The sequence below is a fragment of the Manis javanica genome, chromosome 3 (genome assembly GCF_040802235.1).
Source record: "Manis javanica isolate MJ-LG chromosome 3, MJ_LKY, whole genome shotgun sequence".
In the NCBI taxonomy this organism is placed as follows: Eukaryota; Metazoa; Chordata; class Mammalia; order Pholidota; family Manidae; genus Manis; species Manis javanica.
Window position 1 is genome coordinate 139,340 of NC_133158.1, and position 15,327 is coordinate 154,666.

Genomic DNA, 15,327 nt, shown 5'->3' on the forward strand with positions numbered 1-15,327 from the left:
CTGTCCTGGCTAGAACTTCCAGTACAATGTTGGACACAGTGGTGGGAACAGATCCTCATCTAACTGCTCAACGTAGGAAGAGAGCATCCAGCCTCCCACCATTAGTTATGTATTACATGGGAGGTTTCCATAATGCCCTTAATTAGGTTGAGGAAGCCCCTTTGTTCATCGTTGGTGAGGTTTTTTTGGGTCATGACAGGGTATTATGTTTTTTCGTATGTCTTTTGAGACAATCGTGTGGTTTTTATTGCCCTGCTAATAAGGTGTATTACAGGACCAGGTCTGTTGAACCAACTTTGCATCAGGGCTGTAACCTGTGTGTCTGCTGTTAGACTTGGTCACTGATACTTTGTTGAGGGCTCCTATGTTTGCATTCACAAGGGACCTGGCTCTGCAGCTTTCTTTTTTTGATGTCTTGGTCTGGCTTTGGAATTAGCATAATGCTGGCCTCACAGACCGGCATGGGAAGTGCTCCCTCCCACTATTTCAGAAGAGTTTGTGATAAATTTTCTTTAAACATTTGGAAGAATTCACTAGTGAAGCCATTTAATTTGGGGCTCTAAATTTAATTAAAAGACATTTAATTTTGGAAGCTTTAAAATTATTACCTCAATCTCTTTACTTCCTTTAGGTCTAGTCAGGTTTTCTAGTTCTTTGTAAGTTTTATTGGTTTGTGTGTTTCTAGGAACTGGTGCACTTCATCCAGGCAATCTAATTTATTGACACAGTATTTACTGTTCAAGGCATTTCCTCATAATCATTTTTATTTCTGAAAGGTTGGTGGTCATGTTTCCTGTGGGTAAAACTGTAACATTTCCAGAATATCTCACCTGGCTTTAGTACATCTGCATATCAATAGGCGTTCAGAGGTGGAAAGAAGTATGGCTTTAGAGCATTTGCATCATTTCTCAGGGGTGGAGTGAAGTTCATCTCCCTATCAGTGGGTAATTACCTGGGCAAGGAGGGCTTATCTGTACCTGAGAGGGGAGGGGAGGGCCGGTTTTGCTGCTGCTGGAGCAGGAGAGAGAGATGGGCCAAACTGCAGTTTTGTCAGCAATAAACGGGTTTTAAACTTTATTTCTCCCTTTGACTGATTTAGGTTTTTAGAGGTATTTTGCTATGGGATTTCCTCTCCCTGGACTTACACCTGGTGCAGTTGGCAGGGTTCCTCTGAACCCAAAATCTGTTCTAATGGGTGCGACTTTTGGGAGAGCCACCCCTCAAAATGATGGGGAGAAGTGGCGCTCGCACTGAGGGACATGTGTACACTCATGTGGTCGTGGAGGCACCACCGTCACTGCTGGCCGCACCAACCCAGGCCTGTGGCCTGAGCCTAAGGCTACTGCTTCTGCCACTGCTGCTGCTCCTGTTGCCAGATGGAGCCTGGTCATAAATATGAAAAGGAACAGAGGTCCACGTCACCTTGATAGAGAAGCAACTGACTGCTGTGTACCACACCTTGCTGGCTACCGAGCCCATCGCTGGAACAGCTCCGACCATGGTAATAACCACCTATCCCATTGCAGGGTGGGTGGGAGACTGGACCCAAAGGCCACAGAGTGGTGTGGCACAGGCACCTACTGTATATCATGTGACTGGCCATTTGCCTTTGGCATCCCCAGGGAATAATGAAGCAGACACATTGGCCCAGGTACACTCGATAGAAGGAAAGACTGCCTCTGATGTGGCCCAATGGCTACACCAGCATTTCTTGCATGCGGGGCAAAAGACAATATGGTCCCATCGGTGGGGCTTGCCATTGACCTTTGAAGAAGTCAGCCGAGCCCGAAGGAGTACCCTGCATGTTGTGCAGATCAGCAAACCACCAAGAGGGGCCTAGAGCATCTCTTTGCAGCCTACGGCCAGTTGCCAGTGATTGAGAGCCTTCAAGGCACCCACTCTATTGGACATGCGTTGCAAGGATGGTTGCAGCAATTAGGAATAAAATGGTTGTGGCCTTGGACATTTCAACACATGGATCAGTGATGGCTGGCTCTTCTGGAACCTTGGGGAAAAGGCCTGGAAGCTGCCACCTGTATGTTCCTCGAATAACAGCAAAGTGGCCCCCCACAATCACGGTTATTTGCTTCTATGGTCCTTGTGTCCTGAATGCACCCCCTGGCTGCAGCTGCCGCATGATGGCTGGAATGGACGAACTTTGGACTTAATCTGCGTAGGACTTTGAACCTAACTGAATCCTCTGGCTTGAGAATTATCATGATTGTGTTGCCGTTGTCAAGACAAAAAATGCTTAAAGAGAGGCTTGACTTTGTCTAATGTTTGGTAAAAGTTTTGTGAGCAATAATCTAGCATGGTTGTTAGGAATGAGTAAACAAATGTAGAAACATATTTTGTGCTTAATGAGAGACTGTGCTGTAAAGTACAATTACTTAATCTGCATAAGCTGAATCCTCTGGCTTGAGGAGTATCAAGACTGTATTGCTGTTCCTATTGTATATTATAAAATTGGTCGGAAGAGGGGGAACAAGTAAATTATAAGGTGAGATTTCTGAAGGGGTGGCCTGTGGGTAAAACTGTAACATTTCCAGAGTATCTCGCCTGACTTTAATACATCTGCATATCAACAGGCATTCATAGGTCGAAAGAAGTATGGCTTCAGTGCATTTGCATCATTCCTCAGGGGTGGAGAGAAGTTCATCTCCATATCAGTGGGTAATTAACTGGGTAACAGAGGGCTTATCTGTACCTGAGAGGTGAGGGGAGGGCCGGTTTTGCTTCTGCTGGAGCAGGAAAGAGAGAAGGGCCCGGACTGCAGTTTGTGAGCAATAAAGGGGTTTTAAACTTTATTTCTCCCTTTGACTGCTTTCGGTTTTTAGAGGTATTTTGCTCTGGGATTTCCTCTCCCCGGATTTACATCTCCACTCTCATTAATGAATCTAGTAAATTGAATCTTTTTTCTCCACCATCTGAGCTAAAGGCTTGTCAGGGTTGTTGATCTTCTAAAAGAATCAACTGGCGGTTTGACTGACTCTCTCTTCCTAGTCCTCACTCAGTTGTTTCCACTCCAGTCTTCATTATTTTTTCTTCTGTTTGCCTTGGGTTTACCTTGCTCTGCCTTTCCTACTGTCTTAAGGTTGTCAAGGTTGCTGAGTGGGCGCTTTTTTTTCACCCCTAACACAGGCACCTACACCTAATGACTTCCCTCCAAACACATCTTCGGCAGCATCCCATAAGTTTCCACATTTAAGATTCATCTCAAAAATATCTTCTAATTTCTCTTTGCTTTCACCTTTGATTCACTGGGTGTTTAGGAGCTGTTGGTGAGATTCTTTGTATGCTACAGGCAGGAGTCTGCCATGTACGTTGTTTGCAAGCATTTTCTTCCAGTCTGTACCTTGTCTTTTTTATTCTTTTCACAGACTCTGACAGAACCAGTTTCTAGTTTTGATGAAGTCTAATTCATCCACTGATTCTCCTTCATAGATCATGCTTTAGGTATCACAAATTCTTCACCAAGCTGTACTTTTGAAATTTCTGATTTTCTCCTAGAATTTCTTATATTTCTATATTTTAATGCATTCCCTACTTGAGTTATTTACGGATAAGATGTGAGGGTTAGGTCTCCATTTTTCTCCCTCTGGATATCTAAAAGCCAGCAGTTCAAAGTCTATGGCTTCTCTACTGAATTGCTCTGGCACCTGTCTTACTTCAGGCTGCTGTAACAAAACACCACACACTGGGCAACGTAAACAACAAAAGTTTATCTCTCAGATCAGGAGGCTGTGAACAGCAAGGTCAGTGAGCCAGCAGGTTTAGCTTCTGGCGAGGACCACCTTCTCATGGTGCCCTCACATGGCTGAGAGGAGTCCGAGCTCTCTGGGGCTTCTGTGCAAGGGCGGTTATCCCATTTATGAGGGTTCCTCTCTTGGACCTCATCACCTCCCAAAGGCCCCCGCTTCCTAGTATCATCACACCAGGGGTTTGGGTTTCAACCAATCAACCCTGGGGGGACACACATTCAGTCAAAAGCAGTTGGCTATACTTGTGTGGGCCTATTTCTGGGTTTCCTATTCTGTTCTAATGATCTGTGTGTCTCTCTCTCCACCCATACCATACAGTCTTGATTACTGTGGCTATAAAGTAAGTCTTGAAATGAGTGGAGCAATTCCTCTCATTTTATTCTTCAAAATTGTTTTACCTGAGTTTTTGTAGATTCCTTGGACTTTTCTGAGTAGACTATCATATCATCTGCTAACAGGGACATGTTCATTTCTTCCTTTCCATAATTCCTTCATACATTTTTCTACACTAGTCCATTTCCTCTCCTTTCAGGACTTTGATAACATGAAACACAAGCCTTTTATTATTCCCCCATGGGTTCCTGAAGCTCTGCTCATTTTTGTTCAGTTTATTTTAATCCCTGTTGGTCAGACTGGTAATTTTTATTGCTCTGACCTCAAATTCAATGACTCTTCTGTTAACTCCATTTTGCTGTTGAGTCCACTGAATATATTTTTTAGCCATAAAATGTCCAATTTTAAACTTACCTGCCTTATTTTCCATTCATTTCAAGAGTGTTCACCCTCACTTCTTAGAGCAAGGTTTTCATTAATACTTCATTGTGCTATTTGCTTTAAATTTCTTAAGAACTCCAATAGCTGCATCTTATCATGGCTGCCATGTGTTGACTGCCTTTTCCCCTTAGGAAATGATGAGATGTTCCTGATTCAACAAATGTGGAATAATTTTGAGTTTTTGGATGTTACTCTGGATCTTCTTTACATCCAAGGAAAATGTGGAGTTTCCGTTTGTTTCAGCAGCGATCAACCTGATCAGGCCCCATCCACAAGTTCCCACTCACCTTCTGCGGGCGGTTCCAGTGCCAGTTCAGTCTTCACAGCCCCGCAGTAGTATTCTGATCTGCCCAGCACGCACGCAGGGTTCTGGGCAGGACTTGGTGACAGTGCGCTCCACATTCAGCCCTTCGGTGCGCTGTTCAGCGTCAGAACATACGTGCTACTCCGGGGGAACCCAGGAGTCTGCACCCAGCACTGCGGCTCCCCTTGTTGCTGAGCTCCGCCCGCTGCACTCTTCCCGATGCTTTCCAGCTCCAAGGACCCATCTCCCCGGCTTCTGCCTAGAAACAGCTTTACTTTCCCTGCTTTGCTGAGCAGCTTCCACAACTATGACTGCCACCACCAGGATGAAATGGTGAGAACAGAGAACAAAATCTGCCAGTCTTCCCATTTCCCAAGACTATAATCCCTAAAACAGAAGGATTCCTCTCCAACCAAGCTGCCAATATCACTGCTACCTCCACCCATACAGCATTTCACAGGTGTGAGGATAGGAGAAAATGGGAATAAAAGCAAACAAAAAATAAGAGATGCTCTTCCTCCATTCCTACCTCCCCACCCCCAGCCCACAGGGAATCCCCTTTCCTCCTCCTCAGACTAGAAAAAGGGCTTCTCCTGGATCCCTTTCTGTTTGCACCCCTCCCCATAGTAACCACAGTCTCTTCTGTATCTAAAAGTCTATTTGTTTTATGCATTTCTTTTGTTTCATTTTTTAAGATCACACATACTTAAAATTTGTAAATTCAGCATAAAATATAGCAATATAGAAATTATAAGCATACAATTCCATGAAATGGAACAGAGCTATTTGACCTAAATACCACTCATATCAAGTAGAGAATTACCCCAAATCTTCCCTTTAAAACCTGCAATAGTGATTATTTTCCAATCATGAAAGTAGTCCACAAACATGTTTATACTTGCATGTATAGTGTGGGGGGGCACAAGGAGGGCTGTGCAACACATAGAAGACAAGTAGTGATTTTACAGCATCTTATTACGCTGATGGACAGTGACTGTGAAGGGGTATGTGGGGGGGACTTGGTGAAGGGGGGAGCCTAGTAAACATAATGTCTTTCATGTAATTGTAGATGAATGATACCAAAATAAAAAATAGATTTTTTTTTAAACTGAGGTGAGATTCACATAGCATACAATTAACTCATTTTAAAGTGAACAGTTCAGGGCCATTATACAACCACTACCTCTATCCAGTTCTGAAAAGACTTTATCACCCCAAAACGAAACCCTGTACCCATTAAACAATTACTCCCCATTCCCCCTGCTCACAACTCCTGGCAACTATCAACCTGTGTTCTGTCTCCATGGATTTGCCTGTTCTGGATACTTCATATAAATGGAATTGTACAGTATGTTAAAAAAAAACAAAAAAGACATGTTTATACTCACATAGCATAGAACACATCTGATTTTAGTTACTGTGGCTCCTATCTCCTCATATGCTGTCAAGGTTTAGTGTACTTGCTATTTCAACTACTACACTACAAATCTCCCATTCGCTTTCTGTGGCTGATTCTAAAACTTGACAACCATTTAAAAATCACTCGGCATATTTGATAATGCAATTGCCATTCAGTGAGAAAGCTTCAGAATGCCTAGCAAAAAAGTCTATCCCTCCTGAAGCCAGTCAGTAAAGCTGGAAGATGACTGTGTCTGCAAATGAAACACAGTCCCATGAGACCACAGGGAGCATGAACAGCTGAGGAGACAGAACACCACCAAAGGAACACAGTGGCTGTCCAGTGATCGGCCCCCAAAGAAACGGACATTCACAGTCTGCTCAGTTCAGAAATCAAAACAGTTGTTTTAAAGCAGTTCAGTGAGCTAAAAGGAAACACAGAAAGACAACTTAATGGAGTCATGAAAACAGATGTAGAAAATGAGAAGTTTGAACACAGATCAATCATTAAAAAAAACAAACAAACTCTGGACCGCGATAATACAATGAATGACATGCAAAACACAGTGGAGACCATTAACCACAAATGTGACCAAGCAGAAAAAAAGAATCTGTGAAGGAAAGATAGATCATTATCTGAAATTATCATAATTGAAGTTATCCAGTCAGAGGAGACCAGAGAGAAAATACTGAAAAAAGAGTGAATCATGGGATACCATCAAGAGAAACAATCTAAGCAGTGCTGGAGTCCCAGAAGAACAGCAGGGAAACTTATTTAAAGAAGTAATGACTGACACTTTCTCAAATCTGGGGAGAGATCTGGACATCAAATTCATAAAGCTCATAAGCGCCCTAACAGATTGAACCCAAAAAGATCTCCAAGACACACTATAATAAAACCAACTAAAATCAAGCACAAAGATAATTTCAAAAGCAGCAAAAGAAAAATTTCTCACATACAAGGCAATCCCTGTAAGGCTGGAAGCAGATTTCTTAGCAGAAACCTGGCAGGGCAGAAGTGAGATAATACACTCAAAGTGCAGCAAGAATACTTTGCCAGCAAACTTGTCCTTCAGAAATGCAGGGGAGATGAAGACTTTCTCAGACAAACAAAAGCTTAAGAATTCATCCCCACTACACCGTTACAAGAAATGCTGAAAGGAATTCTTGAAGCTGAAATGAAAGGACACTAATTAGCAACATGAAAACTTATGAAAATATGTAACACACTGGTAAAAGTAACTATATGGTCAAATTCAGAACACTCTAATAATGCAATATGGTGGTGTGTAAACAGTTAAACTCTAGTAGGAAGGTTAAAGGACAAAAGCATTGTATATAGATACAATAATTTGTTAATGAAGGCACAAAATAAAACACGTAAATTGTGACATTAAAAACATAAGATACAGTGGGAAGTAAAATCATAAGTTTTTGTAAGTTATCAAAATTAAATTGTTATTAGCTTACAATAGATTATTATGTTTTATGTAACCCTCATGGCAACTGCAATATAATGAGTCATAAGAGATACATATTTGTTCATTAGTACGGCCAAATATGTATTTCCTAGGTGTATCTGGTCTTCATCCCATTACCAAAAACACTACAGAGTCTTAAAGGAAAAATGGGTGTCTTGTAATGTTGATGAGAGAATTTTGGACCCACCCATGTGCAGGGGCTGGAGGCTGAATCAGCCAATGGCCAATAATTCAGTGAATCATGACCATGCAATGGAGCTCCTACAAAACCCCCTCAGTTCTCTGTGCAAGAGAGCTTCCATGCTTGGCGAACCGGAACACGTCCACATGCCACCAAGCCAGGCCCCAAGGTCCATGGGGACAGAAGCGCCTTTACTTGGGACCTTGTCCTATGTGTCTCTTCATCTGGCTGTTAACATGTATCCTTTATGGTACCCTTTATTAAACTGGTAAACGTGTTTTCCTGAGTTCTGAGACCCACTCTAGCAAATTAATCAAACCTAAGGGGGAGGTCATGGGAACCTCCAATCTGTAGGCGGTAGGTCAGAAGCACACGGAAATGCCTGGGGCTTGCAACTCCTAGGAATTCCACTCCTAGGAATTCACCCATTGAAAACAAGTTCTAAGATTCAAAAAGACATATCCACCCCTATGTTTATTGCAGCACTACTTACAATAGCCAAGATGTGGAAGCAACCTAAATGTCCATCAGCAGATGAATGGGTAAAGAAGATGTGGTACACATACACAGTGGAATATTATTCAGCCACAAGAAGAAAACAAATCCTACCATTTGCAACAACATGGATGGAGCTAGAGGGTCTTATGCTCAGTAAAACAAGCCAGGCAGAGAAAGACAAATACCAAATGATTTCCTTCATTTGTGGAGTGTAACCACAAAGCTAAACTGAAGGAACAAAATAGCAGAAAACTCACAAACTCCAAGAAGGGACTAGCAGTTATCAAAGGGGAGGGGTGGAGGAGGGAGAAGAGAATTGAGGGGCATTATGATTGGCACACGTAGTCTGTGTGGGGTCATAGGGAAGACAGTGTAACAAAGAGAAGACAAATAGTGACTCTGTGGCATCTTACTACACTGATGGACAGTGTCTGCAATGGAATTTGGGGGGTACTTGATAATATGGGTGAATGTAGTAATCACAATGTTGCTCATGTGAAACCTTCAAAGATTGCATAACAATGATACCTTAATAAAAAAATGAGCAAGACTTGAATAGACATTCCTCTAAAGAAGATACACAGGTGGTCATAACATCACAATTGTTGGGGTGAAAATTTAATAGTGTGGTAACTGGTGAACCACTGTGCTGTGTATCTGACACTAATATAAGATTGTACATCAACTATAACTCAATTAAAAAAGGAATTAAAAACTAAAATTAAAATAAATAGACATAAGATGGTCAATAAGCACATTAAAAGATGAGCTCAACATCACTACTTATTAGGGAAATGCAAATAAAAACCATAATGAGATACCATTATCATACACACTGGGTAGCTCTTAATAAAAAATAAAAATAAAAATGGAGAAAAGCAAGGGGTGGTAAGGATGTGGAGAAACTGGAGACCCTATTGGGATTACTAGTGGGAATGTAAAATGGTGTGGCTGCTGTGTGTACAATCTGGCAGCTCCTCAATAGGTTAAGCACAGAATTACCATATGACCCAGCAATTACTCTTAGGTTTATATGAAAAGAATTCAAAGCAGGGATTCAAACAGGCATCTGTACACCCATGTCTGTAATGGCATTATTCACAATAGGGAAACGGTGGGAAGAGCCCAAATGTTCACTGACAGATGAAGTGATGAAACAAAACGTGGATATACATACAACAGGATATTATTTGGCCTAAAAAATAAATTAAATTCTGACACATGCTACAACATGGATGAACATGAAAACAGTAGGTGAAGACAGAGACACAAAGGACAAATACTGTATTACTGCACTGATATGGGGGCCTAGAATGGGCAAATTCACAAGAGACAGGAAGTAGAATGGGAGTTGCTCGGGTTGGGGAGCTCTTTAATGGGTGCAGCATTTCTGTTTGGAAAATGAAAAAGTGCTAGAAATGGACAGTGATGATGGCTGCACAACACTGTGAATATACTTGTTGCCACTGAAAGGTTCAGTTTAAATGATTAGAAAGGTAAATTTTATATTATGTATATTTTACAATGTAAAAATCACTAAATAACTTAAGAAGAAAAAAAGAAAACATGAAAAGAGCGGCAGATACAGATGAAACAAGAGTGCTGAGTTAACAAGTAAATGACAGCCATGACTGATAGGTGCACAAAGGCTCACCGCTCTCTGCTTTTGTGTGTATTTTCATTTTATCATAATAAACATTAACAAGTCCTTTGTAATGCTGAAAGCCATTTCGAAATTTATCCCTACACAAAACTTAAGCCTATTACAAAATTTAGCAAGAACGAATACACCAGAAACAAAGACCTAAAACTGTGAAACTGAAAGCTTTAAGACACTGGCTTTCACAGTGATTTACTGGCTATGATAACAAAGGCACAGACTGGACTTCATTAAATTCTTTAAATTGTGTGCATCAAAAGATACTATCAATAGAGTAAAAAAGGTACCTCACAGAATGGGAGAAATATTTACATAACAAATATCTGATAGGGATCAATACCCAGCATATATAGAGAACTCCTAAAAATCAACAAAAAAACAACTTGATTTGAAAAATGGACAAAGGACTTGAATAAAGGTCTTTTTTTTTTGTTAGGAGAAGATACACAAATGGCTAACAAGCATGTGAAAAGTTGGTGAATATTGGTAATCATTAGGGAAATGCAAATCAAAACCACAATGAGATACCACCTCACACCCACTAGGGATGGGTATCATAAAAAAAAATAAAATAAGTGTTGGCAAGGAGGTATAGAAATTGGAGTCCTTATGCCTTGCTGGCAAGATTGCAAAATGGTGCATCTGTTGAAGAGAACAGTATGGTGGTTCCTCAGATAACTGATCATAGACTCCACATGACTCAGCAACCAACTTCTGTGTGCACCCCAAAGAATTAAAGGTGGGGACTTGGACAAATACTTGTCACCCATGTGCAGAGCATTATTCACAGTAGCTAAAGGGTGTAAAAACCCAAATGCCCATCAATAAATTAATAAACAAAATGTGTATATAAATACCACAGAATCTCATTCAGCCTTAAAAATGAAGGAAATCCTACTGGCAAAACTGGACAGCTACATGTAAGAGAATGAAACTGGATCACTGTCTAACCCCAAACACCAAAGTAAACTCAAAATGGATCAAAGACCTGAATTTAAGTTACAAAACCATAAAACTCTTAGAAAAAAACATAGGCAAAAATCTCTTGGACATAAACATGAGTAACTTCTTCATGAACATATCTCCCTGGGCAAGGGAAACAAAAGTAAAAATTAACAAGTCGGACTATATCAAACTAAAAAGCTTCTTTATAGCAAAGGACACCATCAGTAGAACGAAAAGAAATCCTACAGTATGGGAGAATATATTCATACATGACATATCCGATAGAAGGCTGACATCCAAATTATATAAAGAGTTCACACACTTAAACAAACAAAAAGCAAATAATCCAATTAAAAAATGGGCAGAGGAGCCGAACAGACACTTCTCCAAAGAAGTTAAGATGGTCAGCAGGCACATGAAAAGATGCTCCACATTGCTAATCATCAGAGAAATGCAAATTAAAACCACAATGAGATATCACATCACACCAGTTAGGATGGCCAACATCCAAAAGACAAACAACAACAAATGCTGGCGAGGATGTGGAGAAAGGGGAACCCTCCTACACTGCTGGTGGGAATGTAAACTAGTTCAACGATTGAGGAAAGCAGTATGGAGATGCTTCAAAAAACTCAAAATAGAAATACCATTTGACCCAGGAATTCCACTTCTAGGAATTTACCCTAAGAATGCAGCAGCCCAGTTTGAAAAAGACAGATACACCCCTACGTTTATGGCAGCACTATTTACAATAGCCAAGAAATGGAAGCAACCTAAGTGTCCATCAGTAGATGAATGGATAAAGAAGATATGGTACATATACACAATGGAATATTATTCAGCCATAAGAAGAAAACAAACCCTACCATTTGCAACAACATGGATGGAGCTAGAGGGTATTATGCTCAGTGAAATAAGCCAGGCGGAGAAAGGCAAGTATCAAATGATTTCACTCATCTGTGGAGTATAAGAACAAAGAAAACACTGAAGGAACAAAACAGCAGCAGACTCACAGAACCCAAGAATGGACTAACAGTTACCAAAGGGAAAGGGACTGGGGAGGATGGGTGGGAAGGAAGGGGTAGGGGGAAAAAGAGGCATTACGATTAGCACCCATAATGTGGGGGGCGGAGACGGGGAATGCAGTATAACACAGAGAAGACAAGTAATGATTCTATAGCATCTTACTACGCTGATGGACAATGACTGTAATGAGGTATGTCGGGGGGACTTGATAATAGGGGGAGTCTAGTAACAATCATATTGTTCAAGTAATTATACATTAATGATACCAAAATAAAAATAAAATAAAAAAAGGAAGGTAATCCTGACACATGCTACGACATGGATGAACCACTGAGGACATAAAACTAAATGAAATGAGCCAGTCACAAAAAACACAAATACTGTGTGATTCCACTTCTATGATGAAATTTAGGGTAGTCAAAATCAAAAAGACAGAAACTAGGATGGTGGTTGCCAGAAACTTGTGGAAAGAACGGAGAGGTAGTTTTTAATGAGCATCAAGTTTCAGTTTTACCAGGTGTAGGGAAAATGCCAGTTCCACGGCCGGATCCTCACCTGATACCTACTGTGTCCGTGTAATGATGTAGTTTACCGCACAGGGGCCTGCTGGTACAGCCGTGGGCATAAGCCATCACTGCCTGTGTTGCTATATAAAGAGCTCCACCCAGCGCGAGAGCAGAGCCCCAAACAAAAGCAGAGAGCCCGGAGGGCAGAGCAGAGCCTGGAGCGAAGCAGAGGGAAGCTGGAGAGTGGAGCCTAGAGAAGAGCAGAGACTGGGGAGCCAGAGAGCAGAGACTGAGACAGGCCCTCTGGGGCAGAGGCAGATGTGATTCCAGCACTTGACCTGCCACCATGAGAATAAAGCTTCGTATGAGCTCCTTTTGACCCCCCAACACTCCACTGTCATTTTTGGGTCTCATCGAATCCATACTGAACTTGTCCAGGGCTGAAACCCTCAGGAGAGACGCACGGTGAAAAGAGTTCTGGAGAAGGAGGATGGGATGGTTGTACAGCAGTACGAATGTATTTGACACCACTGAACTATATACTTAAAAATGGTTAAGATGGTAGATTTTATGTATGTGTATTTGCAACAACAAAAAAGAATAAGCACACAGAACATGGGGTGAGGCCTGATCAGAGGGAACCAAGTTCACAAAATAAAAGGAAACAAGATGAGAATGAAGACTTGGCTACAAGAATAAAATCACAGTCCTGTTTAGAACTGGGGTGAAATGGGTTATATAGTTTATGGTAAAATCTGAGCGAAAAAGCAAACTATCCAGCCATTAAAAACAATACCAGTGATTCTACAGCATCTTACTACTCTGATGGACAGAGACTGTAATGGGGTGTGTATGGAGGGGGGGGGGTGTTGGTGAAGGGGGGAGCCTAGGAAACATAATGTTCTTCATGTAATTGTAGATTGATACCAAAATAAAATTAATAAAAAAAAACAAACAATACCAGTGATTCTATAGCATCTTACTACTCTTATGGGCAGTGACTGTAATGGGGTGTCGGGGGGGGCACTTGGTGAAGGGGGGAGCCTAGTAAACATAATGTTCTTCATGTAATTGTAGATTAATGATAACAAAATAAAAATTAAAAAAAAAAATAAAGCAATACCATAAGCCAGAAGTAAGGTTAATGCAACGAGCACAAGTCAGAGGATCGTGAACACAAACTAGACTTCGAGCTCCCTGGTAGGGCAAAGATGGAGACACTGTTGACACACTTCACAAGACACTTCAGACAGAATCGAACCAGAGACTCAGAAGAGGCACAGGCATCCCTGTCACTGCACCTCAAGGAAATTTCTAATTGGCTTCCCAGATTTTTCTTGGGGAATTAATACAGATCTCAATGCAAGCTAAAAAGGCCTTGTAAAAGGAGCTTGGTGAAAGGCAGCTGGAAGAGGGTCCAGAACTGGGCTGCTTCCTAATGCCCCAGCTTCCTCTAGAGAGTGACCTGGAATGGATGGGTGCCCTGAAGCACTTGCCAGCCCAGTCCCATGGATGTGCTTTCTCACAGGTGAGCTCAGAATGGCTTTTGGGAGAATCAACAACATTTTAACTTCTGACAGGATATATGACAGGATAATATATATCATTTATATAAGTTAAACCTTAAAATTGGTGCTATACTTGAGACATAAAGAGTATTAAAATACCAGATCCTCTTTTACACTCGTGTCTACAAGTTTTAAGTTAATGTATGATTGGTTATTAATATTAAATACTATTCTCTCTGTGTGGAATTACACTGAACTTCCCTAGACTTCCAACTCAAGAATTAGCACGTCTTACACATTTTCTGCATTCAGAAAATGCTGAATATCAAACAAATTAGTTTTCCAAATAATTATGAACCCCAACAGCAAAAAATTTGAGTATATATCCCCAACATACAGATATTTATATATGTTATACAATACTGTGATAACATACAGTGTACGTTATAAAATACATAATAAAAATTAAATAAGGCTGAAATAAAAACAAAGATCCGTCTTGGGTTTTTTCAGAGACCCGTGAGTACCCTTGATGCTGCACACCCCTTCTTTGGACGCCTCCGCGAAGCTTAAGTATAGGCGCAGCAACAGTGCAAGCACTGGGGTTCGGCTCCCTGACCACTCCAGTGGAAGCTGGCAAAGGAAGGGGCCAAATCGCTGCGGTCTGTGATGCTGGCTTGCTCCCTTCACCCCCATCACCTTTTCTGCCACCTCTCACCTGCCAATGGGCAACAGACTGCAAAGTCCGCAGGTACAAGGAAAGCATAAAAGGCGGACTCTGCCGTCAGACAAACCCCGGTATGATCCTGTCTCTGCCTCTAACTCACTCGGTGACCCGGAGGATAACAGTGTCATCTTACCTGGTCATGATGATGACTGGGCAAGATAAGGTAGCTATCACTAGAACACTCTGCACAGCACCCAGACAGCACACGTGCTCAGTAAATATTTCACGCAGAATTATTACTCCAGGTGGCAGAAGAAGTCACCTGGACTTTGTTTCAATGAGCCGGTGGAAGCAACTACGTGGAGACCTCCGGAGAGGCGATGCGTTTGCCGTGGCAGCGAAAGAAGAGAGCGAGCGAGCTCTCAATCACCAGATTAGTTCATAATAAAGGAGAAGCAATTCCTTCGACTCCAATCATGACCAAGAGAATAACAATGGAGATATGTTCGCACACTGCTTTTTACATGTGCCCGGTGGGAATGCTCCGAAGTGTGTAACACCTAAGACCAAACTATACCAACATTTAAAAAGACACAGGTGAATGTAATAACCACACTT

The 15,327-nt window shown here is 41.5% G+C and overlaps 1 protein-coding gene across 3 annotated transcripts in view; it reads right to left on the reverse strand.

Annotated features, from left to right (window-relative positions):
- The window catches only part of SCAP (SREBF chaperone), a 50,503-nt gene that overhangs the window by 34,280 nt on the left and 896 nt on the right, over nt 1-15,327 (reverse strand). The window lies entirely within an intron of this gene.